A 19,607-nucleotide genomic window follows, 5' to 3' on the forward strand; every position below is an offset into this window, starting at 1 on the left:
CTTGAAAGGTTTGTGGCAGCTGTCCTCCACAAGCTGGAGATGGCGGCGGGCTGGTGCGGTGGGGCAGGGGGATGCTGAAACAGAATCAGTTTCTTTAATCTCAATGGAAATAAAGAGATCCAAGAGTGGTAAAAGCCAGCAGCTGGCACATAATTGTCAGTGACAAGACAGATGCAACAGGCCACAAGGATGATCTGTGGGTAATCAGAGCCGATCTGCAAGGATCTATAGTGATGACTAAGGGCTACAGGATTCCAAAAAATAAAATAGGAAAATATGGGCAATCTATGAATATGCTACTTAAAACACACAAGTGGAAAAATTCTAGGTCTGATGGAGTGAAACCTGATAGTGGGGATTCTCAGCCTCTTCCTAAAGTTCCTTTTGAGGAGGACACTGCAGTGTTGCCTTAGGCATCCCTCAAGCCTTTCAGGAAGAATTTGTGGCTGTTTCCAGGATGACTACACACTGGAGGAAGGGAACCACTCAGATCTCCCATGACTTAGGTCTTAGATCTGAGTTTACACTGCTCTTTGGAGAGAGCTCAAGTATTACTGTGGTATACCATTCAGATAGGAGGAGGGGGGCTTGTGGAGATGTGATAAGAGTCTTGGCTTGAGTCTATCCCCAGGTGGGTTCACTGGTATCAGAAACCCAGCCTGAGGCTAGCTCCCCTTCCCAGAACTCAAAGCAGAAATAGATACAAGTATCAACTGGCAAAACCCCACTCTGTTTCACTGATTCATTGAGTGAGGAGTAAATGGACACTTCTAGAACTACCCTACCAGACGGAATAAACTAAAATCCTTGCCACATCTGAAGGAATGGCAGAAATTGGTGCTATTACCCAAGACTCAAAGAGTTAAAGAGTAGTGATTCCTATCTTATCTTCATTTAACTCAGAAAAAATTGCCAGATGGTTTGTGGAGACTATTAAGAGACAATCACAAACTGAACCAAGTGGGTATTGCCCCTCACAACTGTGGCTCCAGAAGTGGTATTTTCCCTGTAGAAATCAACAGAGACTGGCAGCTGGTACACAGCTACTGACTAGGCAAATGCTATTTCCCCCATCCTAACCATAAAGTAAATGGGAATCAGTTTGCTTCCAGTGTGGGGACAGAACAGTGTACCTTTACTGTCAGCATCAGATGTCTCTGAAACATTCTTGTCTGGAGCGCTTCTGCCAGCACCACTATTTGTGGACGTGCCCACTTGCTGTGGGATCTCATTTAAAGCTGCCTCTGTCCAGGCAAGGGAAGAACAGCACTGCACGCTCGTCCAGGGATTCTCTGGCCTCACCACGTTTCCCACGTCAACAGTCAACAGCATTTTTTATCATTTACCTCCTCCTCAGCCAGGTCCAAAAACAAGAGGAGAGTGTTCCGATCTGCACTGTAACCTGGACACCTAGTAACCCACTTGCAGAATCTGTGCTTCTCACCCCCATGACCTTGACCACCTGACCGTGGAAGTCCCAGGGCCTAAGGGAGAAATGCTTCCATCAGCAAACACAGCGAGAGTTTCATAGATTAAGAAGCTGAGTTCACCCCTGGGTAGCTTGGGTTGGTCAAATGACTGAACCCACAGGCAGAGGAGGACTCACTGATTAATTCCCTTTCCCAGGGCGAAACTGATCTGCTAAGACAGCATGGAAGACTGGGCTTGGAACCTGGCAACGCTGAAACAACCTAGTGAAGAGGGGCTGCCAGGACTGAGACTCAGAGGAATAAAAAGTTTGTCTCACGGCTTCCAGCCTCCTTGCTGAGGAGCTGCAGAAAGTGAGGGGAGCACAGAGTGGGGATGGAGAAAACGGCCGGCACCTCAGAGTCCAGAGCTGCAGCCACTATGCTTTCATTGTTCTCTTATCCCTTGAGATGAGGTTGAGAAGGGAGTATCACTGAAGGGACCTTACTCAACAATGAGCCCTAGCTGATGGCACTTCCTCCGTCCCGTGTGACGGGAACAAGAACTTTTTACTTAGACAAAAGATAGGCGTGTTTACTGAGGGGTAACAGGGGTGCAGCTGGGCGGGGGCTCTTCCCCTACCACTGCAGACCTTCCCTTCATCCTGCCACGTGTGCTGGCTGGAGAAGATCACATCTGAGAGCTCCCCTGCCCTGTGGCTGCTGGGGGAGTCTGCCCCTGGGAGGCATCGGTGGAATGCAGAAGGGTTAAAGGAGAGAGAAGGCAGGGTATCAACACTCCAGCTGCAGCAGCCGGCCGTGTGATCCTGGCCAAATCTGCCAGCGGCTCCGTCCTCCCCGCACCCTTCCAGAATGACGGGAGGTGAACACAGCTGCCTTCTAGCCCCACAGAGCCGCAATGCCCCTGTGGTTTCCTTACACCCTGCCCACACCTTTGCAAATGGTCCCTTTATTACATTCTTCAAATTATTCTAATTTGAGTGTTCCATCTGTTTCCTGCTGAGACCCAGATTTATATAGCATCAACAGGGTAAAACAAAATACAGCTTTTGTGAGGCATTATTTTTTTTTGACCACCTACACAAAAAAATATAAGTTTAAGTAAAGTCCTCTTAAGGACTTTTGCCTTAGCAAAAGTAGAGCTTATTACGAAAGGTATCTGTGTGAGAGGATGTATGTGGGTGAGGGGTTGAAGAGGGGATTCCCACTGAGATGTTGAGCCTACAGTGAGAGGAAGCTGCAGTGACAGTCAATTTATGAGTGAGAACTTCACATCTAAGAACCTCATCTGTCAACTGGGAACCCCTGTAGGGACAGGATTTTGGATAGACATAGGAAATAACTGCTTGTGGCTCATGGGTGTTGCTTGACTAATATGTATTCTTCCTTCTGCTAACAGCATCCTAATTGTTCTTGGAGGCCTGTCTTCCCCCTACTCCGCTTCTATAGGAATTAAGTGAAATGGACTCAACCCATCCCCAGATCCACAAGGGGGCAAGAGACCCAGGTCTGTCTGGCTAGTTGGAATATCACATCCCCTGACACAGAAATTGATCCAAGAGTAAGCATATGACAGTATTAGAGTCATATTGTGGGACTTTTACTGCAGTGACCCAAAGCAAGGTAGCCAGAAGGTTGGAGCCACTTTGAAACCATGGGTGGACATCTGCCTAAGAAGGAAGTCAACCCAGAGGAAAACAGATTGGTATGGTGGAGAATAACTCTGATGACCTTATTTTTTGAGTCCCTAGGATCAAGCCACACCTGAAACTAACATTTTTTGGACTTTCCCTTTGCTCAAGGCAGGTACTTTGAGTTGAGTGCTCTATAATTGAAAGAGTTCTTACTATCAGTGACATACCAAGATGTCCCTAGTCTACCATGGGTGCACTCTTAAAGGGAGATTATAAACAACTTAAAAACAACAGTAGAACCTACTATGAGGCAGTCTTCCTTTTATTATTTCCATTCACTGGCAATTTTAAACCTTATCAAAGTATTCCTCCCTCAAAAACCTTTTTATGAGTCAAAGTTCTAAACTATTGTTACAGTTACTGTTAAGTTTTGACAATATACGTGCGAGCTTTGAAACAGCCTATTTTAATTCAATATCTGTAATGAACTTTGTGTTCTAACTGAAAATTCAGAGAGTTCTCATTTATATAGTTGGCCTCCAAACTTAAGTGGATTTAACTACATAATTACGAGAGTAAGCTTGTTATGGGAGTTCGGAAGAGGTGAACCCAGCTCAGCTGATGCTGTTCAGAGAGGCTATCCAGAGGAACCAACCCTTGAGCTGAGTATTGAAGGTCAAGGCTTCATCTCATGTTGGATTAGTCTAACAGATTCCTAAGCCATCATCTTTTTTCCTGTTCTAGCCACCCTACTGTCTGTGCTCATTACATCACCTAGATCCTTTTAAGATACATCTTTGCTGGACTTCCCTTGTGGAGCAGTGGATAGGTATCTGCCCGCCAAGGCAGGGGACACAGGTTTGATTCCTGATCTAGGAAGATGCCTTGATGCTTTCAAACTGTGGTGCTGGAGAAGACTCTTGAGAGTCCCACAGACAGCAAGGAGATCAAACCAGTCAATTCTAAAGGAAATCAGCCCTGAATATTCACTGGAAGAATTGATGCTGAAGCTCCAATACTTTGGCCACCTGATGCGAAGAGCTGCCTCACTGGAAAAGACCCCGATGCTGGGAAAGATTGAGGACAGGAGAAGGGGGTGACAGAGGATGAGATGGTTGGACAGCATCACCCACTCAGCGAACATGAACTTGAGCAAATCCAGCGTGCTGCAGTCCATGGGGTCACAAAGAGTCAGACACGACTTAGCAACTGAACAACAGCTACCACGAAGATCCCACATGCCACACAGCAACGAAGTCCACGGGCCACAGCTACTGAGCCTGCGCAATGCAACTTCCTGAAGCCAGCACACCTAGAGCCTGTGCTCTGCCACAAGAGAAGCCACGGCAATGAGAAGCCCATACAACGCCGCTAGCAAGGAACCCCTGCTTGCTGCTAGAGAAAGCCCATGCAAAGCAGCGAAGACCTAGCACAGCCAAAATTAAGTCAATTATTTTTTTTTAATTATTCTTTTAAAAATAAAAAAAAATAAATAAATAAATAAAAAATAAAAATATGCACCTCTGCTCAAAAACTCACAAAAGCTGTTCATTCCATTCAGAGTAAAGACCCAATTCAGTTCAGTTCAGTCGCTCAGTCACGTCCGACTCTTTGCGACCCCATGAATCAGCACGCCAGGCCTCCCTGTCCATCACAAACTCCCAGAGTTTACCCAAACCCATGTCCATCGAGTCGGTGATGCCATCCAACCAACTCATCCTCTGTCGTCCCCTTCTCCTCCTGCCCCCAATCCCTCCCAGCATCAGGGTCTTTTCCAGTGAGTCAGCTCTTCACATGAGGTGGCCAAAGTATTGGAGTTTCAGCTTCAGCATCAGTCCTTCCAATAAACACCCAGGACTGATCTCCTTGAGGATGGACTGGCTGGATCTCCTTGCAGTCCAAGGGACTCTCAAGAGTCTTCTCCAACACCACAGTTCAAAAGTATCCATTTTTTGGTGCTCAGCTTTCTTCACAGTCCAACTCTCACATCCATACATGACCACTGGAAAAACTATAGCCTTGACTAGACAGACCTTTGTTGGAAAAGTAATGTCTCTGCTTTTAAATATGCTATCAAGGTTGGTCATAACTTTCCTTCCAAGGAGTAAGCGTCTTTTAATTTCACAGCTGCAATCACCATCTGCAGTGATTTTGGAGGCCAAAAAAATAAAGTCTGACACTGTTTCCACTGTTTCCCCATCTATTTCTCAAGAAGTGATGGGACCAGATGCCATGATCCTAGTTTTCTGGATGTTGAGCTTTAAGCCAACTTCTTCACTCTCCTCTTTCATTTTCATCAAGAGGCTTTGGTTCCTCTTCACTTTTTGCCATAAGGGTGGTGTCATCTGCGTATCTGAGGTTATTGATATTTCTCCCGGCAATCTTGATTCCAGCTTGTGCTTCTTTCAGCCCAGCATTCTTCATGAGGTACTCTGCATATAAGTTAAATAAGCAGGGTGACAATATACAGCCTTGACATACTCCTTTTCCTATTTGGAACCAGCCTGTTGTTCCATGTCCAGTTCTAACTGTTGCTTCCTGACCTACATAGAGGTTTTTCAGGAGACAGGTCAGATGGTCTGGTACTCCCATCTCTTTCAGAATTCTCCACAATTTATTGTGATCCACACAGTCAAAGGCTTTGGCATAGTCAATAAAGCAGAAATAGATGTTTTTCTGGAACTCTCTTGCTTTTTCAGTGATCCAGCGGATGTTGGCAATTTGATCTCTGGTTCCTCTGCCTTTTCTAAAACCAGCTTGAACATCTGGAAGTTCACGGTTCACGTATTGCTGAAGCCTGGCTTTGAGAATTTTGAGCATAATTTTACTAGCGTGTGAGATGAGTGCAGTTGTGCAGTAGTTTGAGCATTCTTTGGTATTGCCTTTCTTTGGGATTGGAATGAGAACTGACCTTTTCCAGTCCTGTGGCCACTGCTGAGTTTTCCAAATTTTCTGGCACATTGAGTGCAGCACTTTAACAGCACCATCTTTCAGGATTTGAAATAGCTAAACTGGAATTCCATCATCTCCACTAGCTTTGTTCGTAGTGATGCTTTCTAAAGCCCACTTGACTTCACATTCCAGGGTGTCTGGCTCTAGCTGAGTGATCACACCATTGTGATTATCTGGGTCATGAAGATCCAATTACACCAACAAAAAAGTCCAGCATGATCCAGTTACCTCCCCTGCTTCCCCCAACCCCGCCCTCTGATTCCGGCTTCCTTCTTCTTCAAGCCCTCCAAGCATGCTCCTACCTCAGAGCCTTTGTATTCACTGTTCTTCCTACTAGCCTCTCTCCACCCCAGGCACTCGTGGCTTTCTTCCTCACTTCCTTAAGGCATCTGCTAAGCACCTTAGAAGCTAGGCTTTCCCTTCCCTGCAACGATTAGCAACACTGTCCCACCCCACTCCCACAGTCATGATGCCCCTTACCCTCCCTCCTTTTCACTGCCTCTTGACATATTACATATTTGCTTGTGTGTTCACATCTGTCTCCTCCAATAGAACTGAAATTTCAGGGGAGCGGTACTCATAAGGCTTAGCGTGTCATAGAGGAGGCTCTTAACATATATATGAGAATGAATGAATGAATGAGCCCAGAGGAGAGCCTTCGGGGCTTTGGAGAAACTGTTTAGACAAAGGATAGAGACGTGGGAAAGCGTGCTTCCCTTAGGAGAAATTTAAATTTAAATTTAGGAGACAGTACGGAGAGACAGGCGAGCAGTGACCTGATCACTTCAGCTTTGTGTACATATGTTCTCTGAGATGCCTGAAATGCTTTCCAAGAAGAGACAAAATGGGGCTGGCAGGGGGCTGGGGACGGAGGCAGAGCTATCACTGGCTCATGGCGAGCACACAAAATGGCCAAGTCATGATCCCTTAACACTCCCAGAATAACATGGATTACACACTTTTCTACCAGATAAAACTCTATGCAATTCCTGGTGAAGTAGGCTGTGAATCAATAACTATGCACTAGCCAAGGTTAAGCATCCACAATTTCTAATGCTAATGCCCAGCAGAAAGATGGTCAAGATGCAAACTCAGCATCCAGCTCCAAATCATCCTATACACAAATACATCATCCCTCCAGCCAAAGATGTGCTAATGGTACCTCTTTAAATAATGCTTTTTAAAGGCCCTGGTGGCAGGAGAAATACAACTTGAGAATTCACATTAAGCTGCTTCTTTGTGCCAAGAAAATTAGCCAAACAGCTGCCACAGCAGACAGAAATGCATGCTGTAAGACAACAAATATTGATATTTAACACCATATAATTATTGAGCATCTAATATGTGCCAGGCAATTTTTTAGTCTTTTTCATTAATTTAACATCATCTTTGTTGCTGTTGACTGAACAAAGTGTCCAACTCTTTGCAACCCCATGGACTGCAGCATACCAAGCTTCCCTGTCCTTCACTATATCCTGGAATTTGCTCAAACTCATGTCCATTGAGTCAATAATGCTGTCCAGTCATCTCATCCTCTGTCATCCCCTTCTCCTCCTGCCCTCAATCTTTCCCAGCATCAGTGTTTTTCCCAATGAGTCCACTCTTCCCATCAGGTAGCCAAAGTATTGGAGCTTCAGCTTCAGCATCAGTCCTTCCAATGACTATTCAGGGCTGATTTCCTTTAGGACTGACTGCTTTGATCTCCTTGCTGTCTGTGGGACTCTCAAGAGTCTTCTCCAGCACCACAGTTTGAAAGCATCAATTCTTTGGTGCTCAGCCTTCTTTACAGTCCAACTCTCACATCTATAACATCATCTATTCCTCACTAAATGTCACACATTATGCTAGGCACCCAGGATTAAAATAGAATGAGACATCACTCCTCCCCTCAGAGGGTTTGCAGAACCATGGCAGATCTATCAACACAAAACTATCGTGTGATAGGAAATGCACTACCTTCTCTTAAGAGTGAATGCTTTAAAAATACTTTAAGTTCAACTCATCTTTGATCCACATGTAAGAGGTATTATGATATTTGTATCTGTTACATATTACTTTTTGAGTTTCAGATGCTAGACATATTTTGATGTATCATTCAGGATGGACTTGGTTATGATGCAGATACAACCCCCTAAAATCTTAGTGACTTAAGACAGCAAATATATCTTGCTCATGTTCCATATTCCATTGTGAGTCAACTGAGGGCCTCTGTTCACACTGCCTCTCAGAGACTTGAGTAGATAAGAGTAGCAAACTTCAAAAATTAGAAGATATCAAAGCACACACTGGCTCTTAAAGGTTCTATTCAAAAGTGACCCCTGTCCTTGCCACTTACATTTTACAGGCTACAACAATTCACATGGCCACACCTGAGTTCAGTTAATTAAGAAAGAGCAACTGTGAACTTCCCTGGTGGTCTGAGGGCTAAGACTTCATGCTCCCAAAGCAGGGGCCCAGGTTCAATCCCTGATCCCACACGCCACAACTAAAAGACTCCCCATGCTGCAACTAAGTCCCAATGCAGTCAAATAAACAATTAAAAATAAATAAATAAATAGCAGTTGCACAATACACCAAAAGAGGGAGGGAATCAAAATATTTGTGAACAGTCCTGAAGACTACCTTTGAGGTATAACAGAAATGAAAGTTTGAAAGTGCTATTCTTTTTTTTTTTTTTTTTTTTATTATTTTTTTTTCCAGTGGGTTTTGTCATACATTGATATGAATCAGCCATGGATTTACATGTATTCCCAATCCCGATCCCCCCTCCCACCTCCCTCTCCACCCGATTCCTCTGGGTCTTCCCAGTGCACCAGGCCGGAGCACTTGTCTCATGCATCCCACCTGGGCTGGTGATCTGTTTCACCAAAGATAGTATACATGCTGTTCTTTTGAAATATCCCACCCTCACATTCTCCCACAAAGTTCAAAAGTCTGTTCTGTATTTCTGTGTCTCTTTTTCTGTTTTGCATATAGGGTTATCGTTATCACCTTTCTAAATTCCATATATATGTGTCAGTATGCTGTAATGTTCTTTATCTTTCTGGCTTACTTCACTCTGTATAATGGGCTCCAGCTTCATCCATCTCATTAGGACTGGTTCAAATGAATTCTTTTTAGGCAAAACACTCTCCGACATAAATCACAGCAAGATCCTCTCTGACCCACCTCCCAGAATATTGGAAATAAAAGCAAAACTAAACAAATGGGACCTAATGAAACTTAAAAGCTTTTGCACTACAAAGGAAACTATAAGTAAGGTAAAAAGACAGCCCTCAGATTGGGAGAAAATAATAGCAAATGAAGAAACAAAGGATTAATCTCAAAAATATACAAGCAACTCCTGCAGCTCAATTCCAGAAAAATAAATGACCCAATCAAAAAATGGGGCAAAGAACTAAACAGACATTTCTCCAAAGAAGACATACAGATGGCTAACAAACACATGAAAAGATGCTCAACATCACTCATTATTAGAGAAATGCAAATCAAAACCACAATGAGGTACCATTACACACCAGTCAGGATGGCTGCTATCCAAAAGTCTACAAGCAATAAATGCTGGAGAGGGTGTGGAGAAAAGGGAACCCTCTTACACTGTTGGTGGGAATGCAAACTAGTACAGCCGCTATGGAAAACAGTGTGGAGATTTCTTAAAAAACTGGAAATAGAACTGCCATATGACCCAGCAATCCCACTTCTGGGCATACACACTGAGGAAACCAGATCTGAAAGAGACACGTGCACCCCAATGTTCATCTCAGCACTGTTTATAATAGCCAGGACATGGAAGCAACCTAGATGCCCATCAGCAGATGAATGGATAAGGAAGCTGTGGTACATAGTGCTATTCTTTAATATGTTTAGTGTATTACTTTCTGCTTTAAGACTTGACTGTCCTTGAGAAATCCTTCTTCTTCTCTGAAAGAAGAAAATCCAGATGCCCAATATCTCTTTTTAGAAAACTATAGTATGATACACTTTCCTATTCCTACTTGGAATGATGAGAATCTTGCTTCTAACATCCTGGCTTAGCCAAAATGTTCATTTGGTTTTTTTCTGTAAGATGTTATGGAAACACCCAAACAAACTCTTTGGCCAACCCAGTATGTTTGAGACACTGTTACTGGGAGTAATAAGAAAATGAGGGAGCTGGGGGGTGGAAATAGAAAAGTGAGGAAAGCAGTGCAGACAGCAGAGAAGCGGTGGTTCCTGCAATGAAATTATTGGCAGGAAACAGGAAGTTGAAGGAAAATGGACTCCAAATCCTGAAACTCTGTAAGAAGACAAGAGCCTAAGTCACACAGGCATTGACTATTTGAATAGGGAACCAGGCAAAGAAAATAAAGACAAAAGTATTCCAAGGTACATATTATCCGTAAGCAAACAAAAGAAATTAGGAGATATCTTCAAACTGTGCAGGAGCATGAAGTTTTTAAGAAGCAAATGATGATAAGCAGCCATCAATTATACAATCCATGCCCATATTAATATAGAAAATGTCAATTTTCTGTTTAGTATAGGTCTATAGCTTTATTTTAGCAAACAGAAAATATTATTTATATGAACTTTCATCAGTTTAGTTAAAAATTGCTCTTCTCAACCCACGACGATTTTGATCTTCCAATTCTCCTGACACCAATGACAGAATTTATGCTTTCCTAGATATAGCCTTCCCAAGGAATTATGAGATGGTTGCATTTCTCTTTTGTGTTTTTCTGCTTCTAATGGTTTGGTTTCAATGTTATCTTTGTTTCACACAATGTCTAATCACATTAACCGATTTAGTAAGAAAATTCTTTCATAAGAAAAGAAGTGACATAGGTGACTTGGTAGGTTTGGTTTATGGAGACTGCAGTTTATTTATTTATTTTTTTGGAGACTGCAGTTTAATACAAACTCAGAGCTTCACGGACAATCTAATTTCTTTCTTCCACCCCACATCCTACCACCACCCAAACATAGCTGATGTAAGGCACTCAACCTCCTGTTTCACACCAATGGTCCAATGATGACCACATTTTGACAGGTGAACCCCAAAAGTCTCTGTCTGTCTATGTATCTGTCTATGTATCATGGAGAGGCAGGATGGCCTAGAGTGTACGAGTGAGGGCCTTTGGAGTCCAAGTTCCAGTTAGTGACTTTGGGCAAATACTTCTAATAAATCTTCTGGTGCCCTTATTTCCCCATGTGAAGAGGGTAGTGAGGATTAAATAAGGTCACTAATATGGAGCATTCAGCACCATATGTAGAAAACAGTGAGGGCCCCCATCAATGTTAGTTACTATTACTATCACCTACTATTGCCATTCTGTAATGCTGAGCTTCACAACCCATAACAACTTCTGGTTCTGCCTCACCTGTTGTACACTCTCAAGGTTATCCATTTAAGAAGGCTTTCTGACCCTTACAAATTCATAGTTACACCCACGGTAAGCAGTAAGTAGGGGCTATTAAAAATGTGACAATGTGCACGGCCCAGGGCAGTGACCTCCAGAAGGATCTCGCTGTCCTCTCAGGCATTTTGAGGACACTTAAGCCTCCATATGTCAGTGAAGGCTTCTCCACCTTCACGTGACACCACACTGCACTGCTTCTATGGAAACAAAAGCACCACCACCTTAAATCTTGATGAACCCAACAAACCACAGAAGAGAGGATAGGTCCACCTGAAAAATCATATTTTTCTTACCTCTCCCTTGGCCTTACCCCTACATCCAATCAATCAGAAAGCCCTGCCAATTTTCCCTCTTAGATATTTAAGATCCTCTGCTGTCCTAGAAGGTACAGCCCATACTGCTTACCACGGCAAACATGAGCTAGACATCCTGCCCTCAATTTAGATCCTGCCGCTCTCTGCCTTCCATGTGGCTCTCCTACAGTATGAAACTGCTTTGGTTCCCACGTTCGCCTTGCTGTTTTCCGTCCCATGCCTCTGCTCATGGAGGAACACCCTTCCCTTACCATGGCCTTGGCACCTCTAGCCATCCTGCAGAATACAATACAGGCATCTTCCACAAACACTCCCCGAACCATTCGCCAAACGAAAACTGCTGCTCTTCTTCCATGTCCTCAGAATACGTCCCCCCCCATCGCTATCACTGTCCCTTACAACTACTGATTCGCCTTTTCCCCTCACCTGGCTGTGAGCACTGGCCCGATACTTCACTCCGTTTCTCATCTCACAGTGCTTAGTACACAGCCATAAACAGATGCTCAACAAATATTCCCTGAAAGAGGGAGCATGTTTACCCTCATACATACTCCTACTTATCAGTATAAACATGGAAAAGTTCCTTAACTTCTGTAGCAATCATTTTCCTCATTTATAAAATAGAGAGTTGACTGGCTAAATCCCTTGCTAACCATAAGGAACCATGATTCTACTATGCATGCTTTTCCAAAATCTTCATTTGCCATTAAAAGCAGAAATGAAAATTTTGGCTGATTATGTCCAAAACCGTTTAGCAAAGTACTCAAGAACTACAACCTAATGTCTTCCTTCAGCTTCATTTCCCACCTGCTCCTTTCCCTCTCCCATTGTTCCAGCCACAGCATCAATTTCAATGTTCTCCAAATGCACTACGGACTTTTTCATGCTTCTGGCTCTTGGTCTATTAAAATCTCTCAGCATGGAATACTGTCCAGCCCCTCCTTGCCGGGGGGAAATCCTACTCCTTCCTCTATCCACCGACTGCAATGAAAGCTCTTCCATGAAATCTCTTCCTTGATTAGATTTTGACTACAATGCTTGTTCCTTTTGCTCTAACATTATAGAAGCTGTCAGCATGTCTATATCCTTGGCTTCACTGTAAGTTCCTTGAAGTAGGTCCTGTTTATCACTATGGCATTCAAAATGCACAGAGCTTCCTATACAGAAGGTGTTAAATAAATGCTTTTTGTTGGTATGTGAACGTATTACTTACATCACTATAAAATGAGAAAGTTCACTCAAAAGCCAAAAAAATTGGCAGTGGCTGAACCACAGCTTTTAATTTAACATTCTCTATTCTCAGACTTTAGCTACAGAAAATAATGTAGGCCTTCCCTGGTGGCGCAGTGGATAAGAATCTGCCTGCCAGTGTAGGAGACGAGGGTTTGATCCCTGGTCCAGGAAGATCCCACATGCTGTGGAGCAAGTAAGTCCTCACACTCTCCCCTGCACCCCACAACTACTGAAGCCTACGTGCCTAGAGCCTGTGCTCCACAACAAAAGAAACCACTGCAATGAAAAGCCCCTGCATCACAACCAAGGGTAGCCTCCACTCACCACAACCAGAGAAAGCCTGAGCGCAGCACCAAAGACCCAGCACAACTCAAAATAAATAATTAAAAAAAAAAAAAAAGCTACGTATGCAAAAATATTCTGGGAAAAAGTTCTTTGAAACAGTGAAAAACAAGAACCTCAGCATGACAGAGTACAACTGAACAGACTACCATTGCTGTTGTTCTTGAGTCACTAAGTCATGTCCGACTTTTTCGTGACCCCATGGGCTGTAGCCTGCCAGGCTCTTCTGTCCATGGGATTTTCCAGGCAAGAATATTGGAACGGGTTTCCATTTCCTTTTCCAAGGGATCTTCCTGACCCAAGGATCAAATGCTTATCTGCATTGCATTCGGATTTTTTACCTCTGAGCCACCGGGGAAGCCCAAGTATATATGTGTAAAACTGAGTCATTCTACTGTATGGCAGAGATTGGCACGACATTGTAAACCAACTATACTTCAGTGAAAAAATACTTTTTAAGGGCGATTACTTAGAAATATGGGGGGAAAGGTAAACCAGGAGAGAATCAGAACACAAAACTAAATATTTGGCTTGGTTGGAACTACAGAACCCTATGAATAAAGATTTGAAGGATATCCAGGGACTAGAGACAGACCCTCCTGTTCTAATTATGAGATTATGGGGAATTTTTCTAGTTCTTTTAAGCCTCCTCCAATGTTAGCAGTTAGTATAACACTGTTTTAGTAAATAATAACAACAAAGATAATAAAAGCTTAAGGACAGAAGTTAATGAAGATAAACAAAAATAAAAAGGATTCTCTGAAGCAAGCTGACATTGTTATAATGACAGAAATGACAATACAGATTTAACAAATATAGTGGGCAGGACCAAACTTGAAAATAAGAAATGGAACACTCCAGCTACAAAAACAAAGGAGGAACTTAATCCCTGATCAGGAAGCAGGAACTGATATGCTTGCGGTCCAAACAGGTTTCAGATGAAGACATAAAAACCTAGAAGACTGAAGCATAAAGCATATGAGGAGATAAAAAGAAAGGACTTAGGACCACATGAGGTGAAAGCTGGTATTACATCTCCATCAACATTAAAACCCAGGAACTCAGAAGGTTACCCAGTCCATGACATGGGTACCAAATCATCTCTGCTCACTCACCCAAGAAAGGGGCAAGGAATCTTGATGGTAGCAAAATGTCATGAGAAAGGAAAAAGGAAAAATTACCTGTGAGAAATCCAAGTCCTAGGCTTAACTATGAGTGCGTACAGAATCTAACTCACATTTGCATGGAGTAAGGATCCCATTACTTTGCCAACAAAGGTCCGTCACAAGGCTATGGTTTTTCCAGTAGTCATGCACAGATGTGAGAGTTGGACTACAAAGAAAGCTGAGCGCTGAAGAATTGATGTTTTTGAACTGTGGTGTTGGAGAAGACTCTTGAGAGTCCCTTGGACTGCAAGGAGATCAAATCAGTCCACCCTAAAGCAGATCAGTCCTGGGTGTTCATTGGAAGGACTGATGCTGAAGCTGAAACTCCAATACTTCAGCCACCTGATGCGAAGAGCTGAACTCATTTTAAATAAGACCCTGATGCTGGGAAAGATTAAAGGCAAGAGGAGAAGGGGACAACAGAGGATGAGATGGCTGGATGGCATCACCAACTCAATGGACATGAATTTGAGTAAACTCCGTGAGTTGGTGATGGACAGGGAGGCCTGGTGTGCCGCAGTCCATGGGGTCGCAAAGGGTCAGACACAACTGAGCAACTGAACTGAAAGATCCTGAGCTGAAAAATTAAAATAGAAGTCAGTTGATGATCTAGGTCAGCCAGAGAGCAAACATGAATTGGCTCTGAAAGGATCCATTCAAGAGCCAGTGGACAGAGAACCCCCTCCCCACTAGTGCACACATAACAATCACAAAAATCAAAACTCCTGCAGAAGGTAAGCTCACAAAGGCAAGCTACAAATCACATACGAAAATGGAACATGTGGAAGATAAAGTAGATAGAAATAAACAAAATGATCTGTACACTCTATGAACTAAAGCAGAAATGAAAAATATGAAAGACCCATAAACACGCATGAAAGATGAAATGCTCAACCTCGTGCATACTTTGCTGTCGTCATTCAGTCGCTAAGTCGTGTCCGACTCTTTGCAATGCCATGGACTGCAGCATGCCAGGCCTCCTGTCCTTCACTATCTCTCAGAGTTTGCTTAAACTCATGTGGTGTATACTTAAATTCTATCAATAAAATGAAAAGACAGAACTGGGAAGAGAAAATAACAACCGAGAGACATTCACAACTGAAGGAAGACATGGGTCTCTAATACTTCTAAACCTAACTACAGCTATCATAACTGAATACTGCACTCTTTGAAAGGAAAGAGGAAAATAGCTAAAGTGAATAGAGAACAAGGAAATTACCAACAAGGAAACCATAATTAGATTGACAGATTTCTCATCAGCTACAAAATATGCAGAAAGCAATGAAAAAATATCTTCCAAGAACTTATAAAAAGTGTTTTCTAAGAACTGAGGGAAAATAACTCACTTTAAAATCCTATACTCAGCAACACTATTATCCATGAAGGAAGCAAAACAAAGACATTTTCAAGAAAATAAGATGTTACCATGCACAGAGCCATAAAGATGGCCCTTGTTAAGAACCAAACAGAATCCAGAAGGAATAAGTGAAATGCAAAGAGCAATAATATGCAAATAAACTGATTATTGTGTTGGTAAATCTACATAAAACTATTGACTACAACAACAACAAAAAGTAATAGTTAATTTGGGGAATGACTACCAAGCAGGTGTAGTTAAATACTAAAACATAATATTACACAAAGAAGTGAGAGGAATGCAGTTAAACAGTATCTAAGCCCTTATGCTGTTGGAGAAAAGGGTAAAGATACTATCTTTAGCTTTTGGTTAGCATATATTTTAAACATCTGTGGAAACTACAATTAAGACTAGACTGTAACAAGTCAAGGAAGCATGCTGTAATTCTAAGGTAAAGGCAAGTAAAAGACTATTGCCTTTTACTGACAAAGAGGGAAAAAGAAGAAAAAATTATCCAGACCAAAAGAAAGCAAGAAAGGGAGGAAAAAGAACACAGAAAAATGGAAATCACGTAGTAAAAAAGAAGAAAAAGAAAAGTTGAGGTTCCAGATTAAAGAAGATCAAAGAGGTAAATGCTGCAGTCAATGGGGTAACAAAGAGTCGGACATGACTGAACTGAACTGAAAGAGATAAGATGGCTAAATGCAACTCATGATCTGGGATAGAAAAAACCAGTTGCTATCAAGGACATTATTTGGAGAACTGGATTAATTTGACTACGGACTCTACACTATAACTGAGTGATATCAATGTTTTATTTTCTGAATTTGATGATTATACAGTGATTTATAGGACAATTCCTTGTTCTTAGATATTTAGGATTACAGAGTCGTGATATCTGACTCTCAAAAATAGCAATAAAGGTATGAATAGAAAGTGATAAAGTAAATGGGACAAAATGTTAATCATCTGTGACTAACTGAAGAGAATCAAGGTGTACACTGCACTATTCTTGCAACCTTTCTATAAATTTGAAATTTTTCAAAATAAAACATTTCAAAGTCAACAGAGTAAAGGAGAGAAGTCATATACTCATCCATTAGCATATCAGGGAAAAAGAGAAAAATTCTTAATCTGATGATTAATATGCAACAAACATCATTACTTAATGGTGAATTACTCAAAGTTTTCTTTCCTTCTCAAAGGTACAAGGCACATATACAGGCTATCACCATTTTAACACTTCAACTGATATAGTTAGCCAGCCCAGTAAGATAAGAAAATAAAAGAGACAAAGTTTGAAAGAAAAGAAACAAAACCATTATTTGCAGATATGATTATATTCTGGCTTCCCTGGTGACTCAGCTGGTAAAGAACCCACCTGCAATGTGGGAGACCAGAGTTCGATCCCTAGGTAGGGAAGGTTCCCCTGGAGAAGGAAACAGTTACCCACTCCAGATCTGGCCTGGAGAATTCCAGGAATTGTATAGTCCATGGGGTTGCAAAGAGTAGGACATGACTGAGCAACTTCCACTTCATGATTATGTTCATAGGAAATCCAAGATAACTGACAAAAAAACTGGCATTCATAGATGGGCTTCCCCAGTGGCTCAGCAGTAAAGAATTCACCTGCAATGCAGGAGCCACAGGAGATGCAGGTTCGATCCCTGGGTCAGGAAGATCCCCTGGAGAAGGAAATGGCAACCCTCTCCAGCACCCTTGCCTGGAAAATCCCATGGACAGAGGAGCCTGGCAGGCTACAGTCCATAGGGTCACAAAGAGTTGGACACCAACTGAAGCAACTTCACACATATTCATAACTTTAGCAGCGTTGTTAAATATATAGTCAAAATTTTAAAAGTTAATTATACCTTCAATACCAAAGAAAGTTAAAATATTATTGTACCAGTATCAACATACCAAATAGCTAAAGCTAAACTTAAAATCAGCTATGCAATACCTGTACCAAAAAAACTGGAAAATATGATAAAGAAAACTAAGCAGCCTTAAACTAAGGACAAGCTAAACAGTGCAAAAGTTTCAAAATATTTAATATATCTATTCTCCCCAAATTCGTCTCCAAATATTAAGCAATCTTAGTCAAAATCCTTACAGGCTTTATATGACAGTCTTATGCTAGAATGTATTTATAAACCCAATAAGCTAAGAACATAAGACCCTCTTGAAAAAGAAAGACAAGATGCTTGTTTTGTTTGGGATGGAGACTCTAACTTTAAGAAGTATACATATAAAGCATTTTTGTGTGCCTTAATGATCATTAGACTAATAAGTTAAGGGCTTCCCAGATGGCTCAGATGGTAAAAGAATCTGTCTGCAGGGCAGGAGACCCGGGTTTGACCCCTGGGCTGGGAAGATCACCTGGAGAAGGGAATGGCAACCCACTCCAGTATTCTTGCCTGGAGAATCCCATGGACAGAAGAGCCTGGCGGGCAATAGTTCGTGGGGCCACAGAGAGTCAGACACGACTGAGTGACTAACAAAGACATGCTGAAATTTCTAAGGTAACGGAAAGTAAAGGAACTTATAGGTTCCAAACTATGAGAGGAAAATAATGTGGAAAAATTTACCAAATCTTGGAATATCAAAAGTTATTTGAAAATTACTACACTAATTAACAGAGAGTAGTATTGGTACAGTGATTGAGAAATAAACCAGTGGAGCAGAGGCAAGAGCTCAGAAAGAAACCAGTGCAGATACAGGCATTGGAATTACAGGGAAGGGAATGATACCAAGTAATTGAGACAGGACAGTGTTTTTTAATGTGTATTTAGAACTAAATACAAAGATAAATACAGAAAATTGTTGATCATTAGCACGTACTTTCATGAACCTGGAGTAAGGAAAAATTTCTTAAATGGGACATACAATGTACTAACAGGAAAAGACTGAAAATTAGATACTGAAATTAAGAATTTCTGTACATGAAGATCATAATTAGGAGAGCTTTGGAAAGGCAAGCTACAGTTTGGGAGAAGATGTTTTCAGCACATATTCCAGACACATGGCCTGGAGCCAGAAAATAAAAACCTTCTTTATATTAAGAAAAGGACAAGAATTAGGAAAATGGGCAAGAGACTTGAACAGGCAACTCACCAAAGAGGAAATTCAAATGAAACCCCTGAAAAGGCACTCCACTCCATTTGTTATCAAGGAAATGCAAAACAAACCTTCAACAAGACACACCACATATATTATTAAATTGCTCCCGGAAAGGTTATACCAAGTTGTACTTCCGTCAGCAGAATAAAGGAATGCCATTTCACCTTATACTTGCTAACTCTGAGAATTATCATTTTTGTTCAAATTTTTGCTAAAATGATCATTTTTGTTAAAATTTGATGCACAAAAGCAGTAACTATGTATTTCAGCTTGCATTTTGGAAATACAGATTCTGTCATTTTTACATAAGTATTTACACATATGCTGTGCTGTGGTTCATTGCTCAGTCGTGTCCAACTCTCTGCGACCCCATGGACTGTAGCCCGCCAGGCTCCTGTGCCCATGGGGATTCCTCACGCAAGAATGTGGGAGTGGGTTGCCATGCCCTCCTCCAGGGGATCTTCCCAACCCAGGGACTGAACCCAGGTCTCCTGCATTGCAGGTGGGATTCTTTACCAGCTGAGCCACCAGAGTTACATAATGTATATTTTTCTTTGAGACTCATCTGTACAGGTTTTACTGCTGGCTGTCCATTGTGACAAACACTGTTAGTTCCCTCTTACACAACCAGGAAAGTGTGCGTTGTGTGCAAGGCAGCAACGC

General features: G+C 42.0%; 1 protein-coding gene across 1 annotated transcript in view; it reads right to left on the minus strand.

The window, feature by feature from the left end:
- The window catches only part of ANO4 (anoctamin 4), a 418,375-nt gene that overhangs the window by 248,706 nt on the left and 150,062 nt on the right, over positions 1-19,607 (minus strand). The window lies entirely within an intron of this gene.

The sequence above is a fragment of the Dama dama genome, chromosome 22 (genome assembly GCF_033118175.1).
Source record: "Dama dama isolate Ldn47 chromosome 22, ASM3311817v1, whole genome shotgun sequence".
NCBI classification, from domain to species: domain Eukaryota; kingdom Metazoa; phylum Chordata; class Mammalia; order Artiodactyla; family Cervidae; genus Dama; species Dama dama.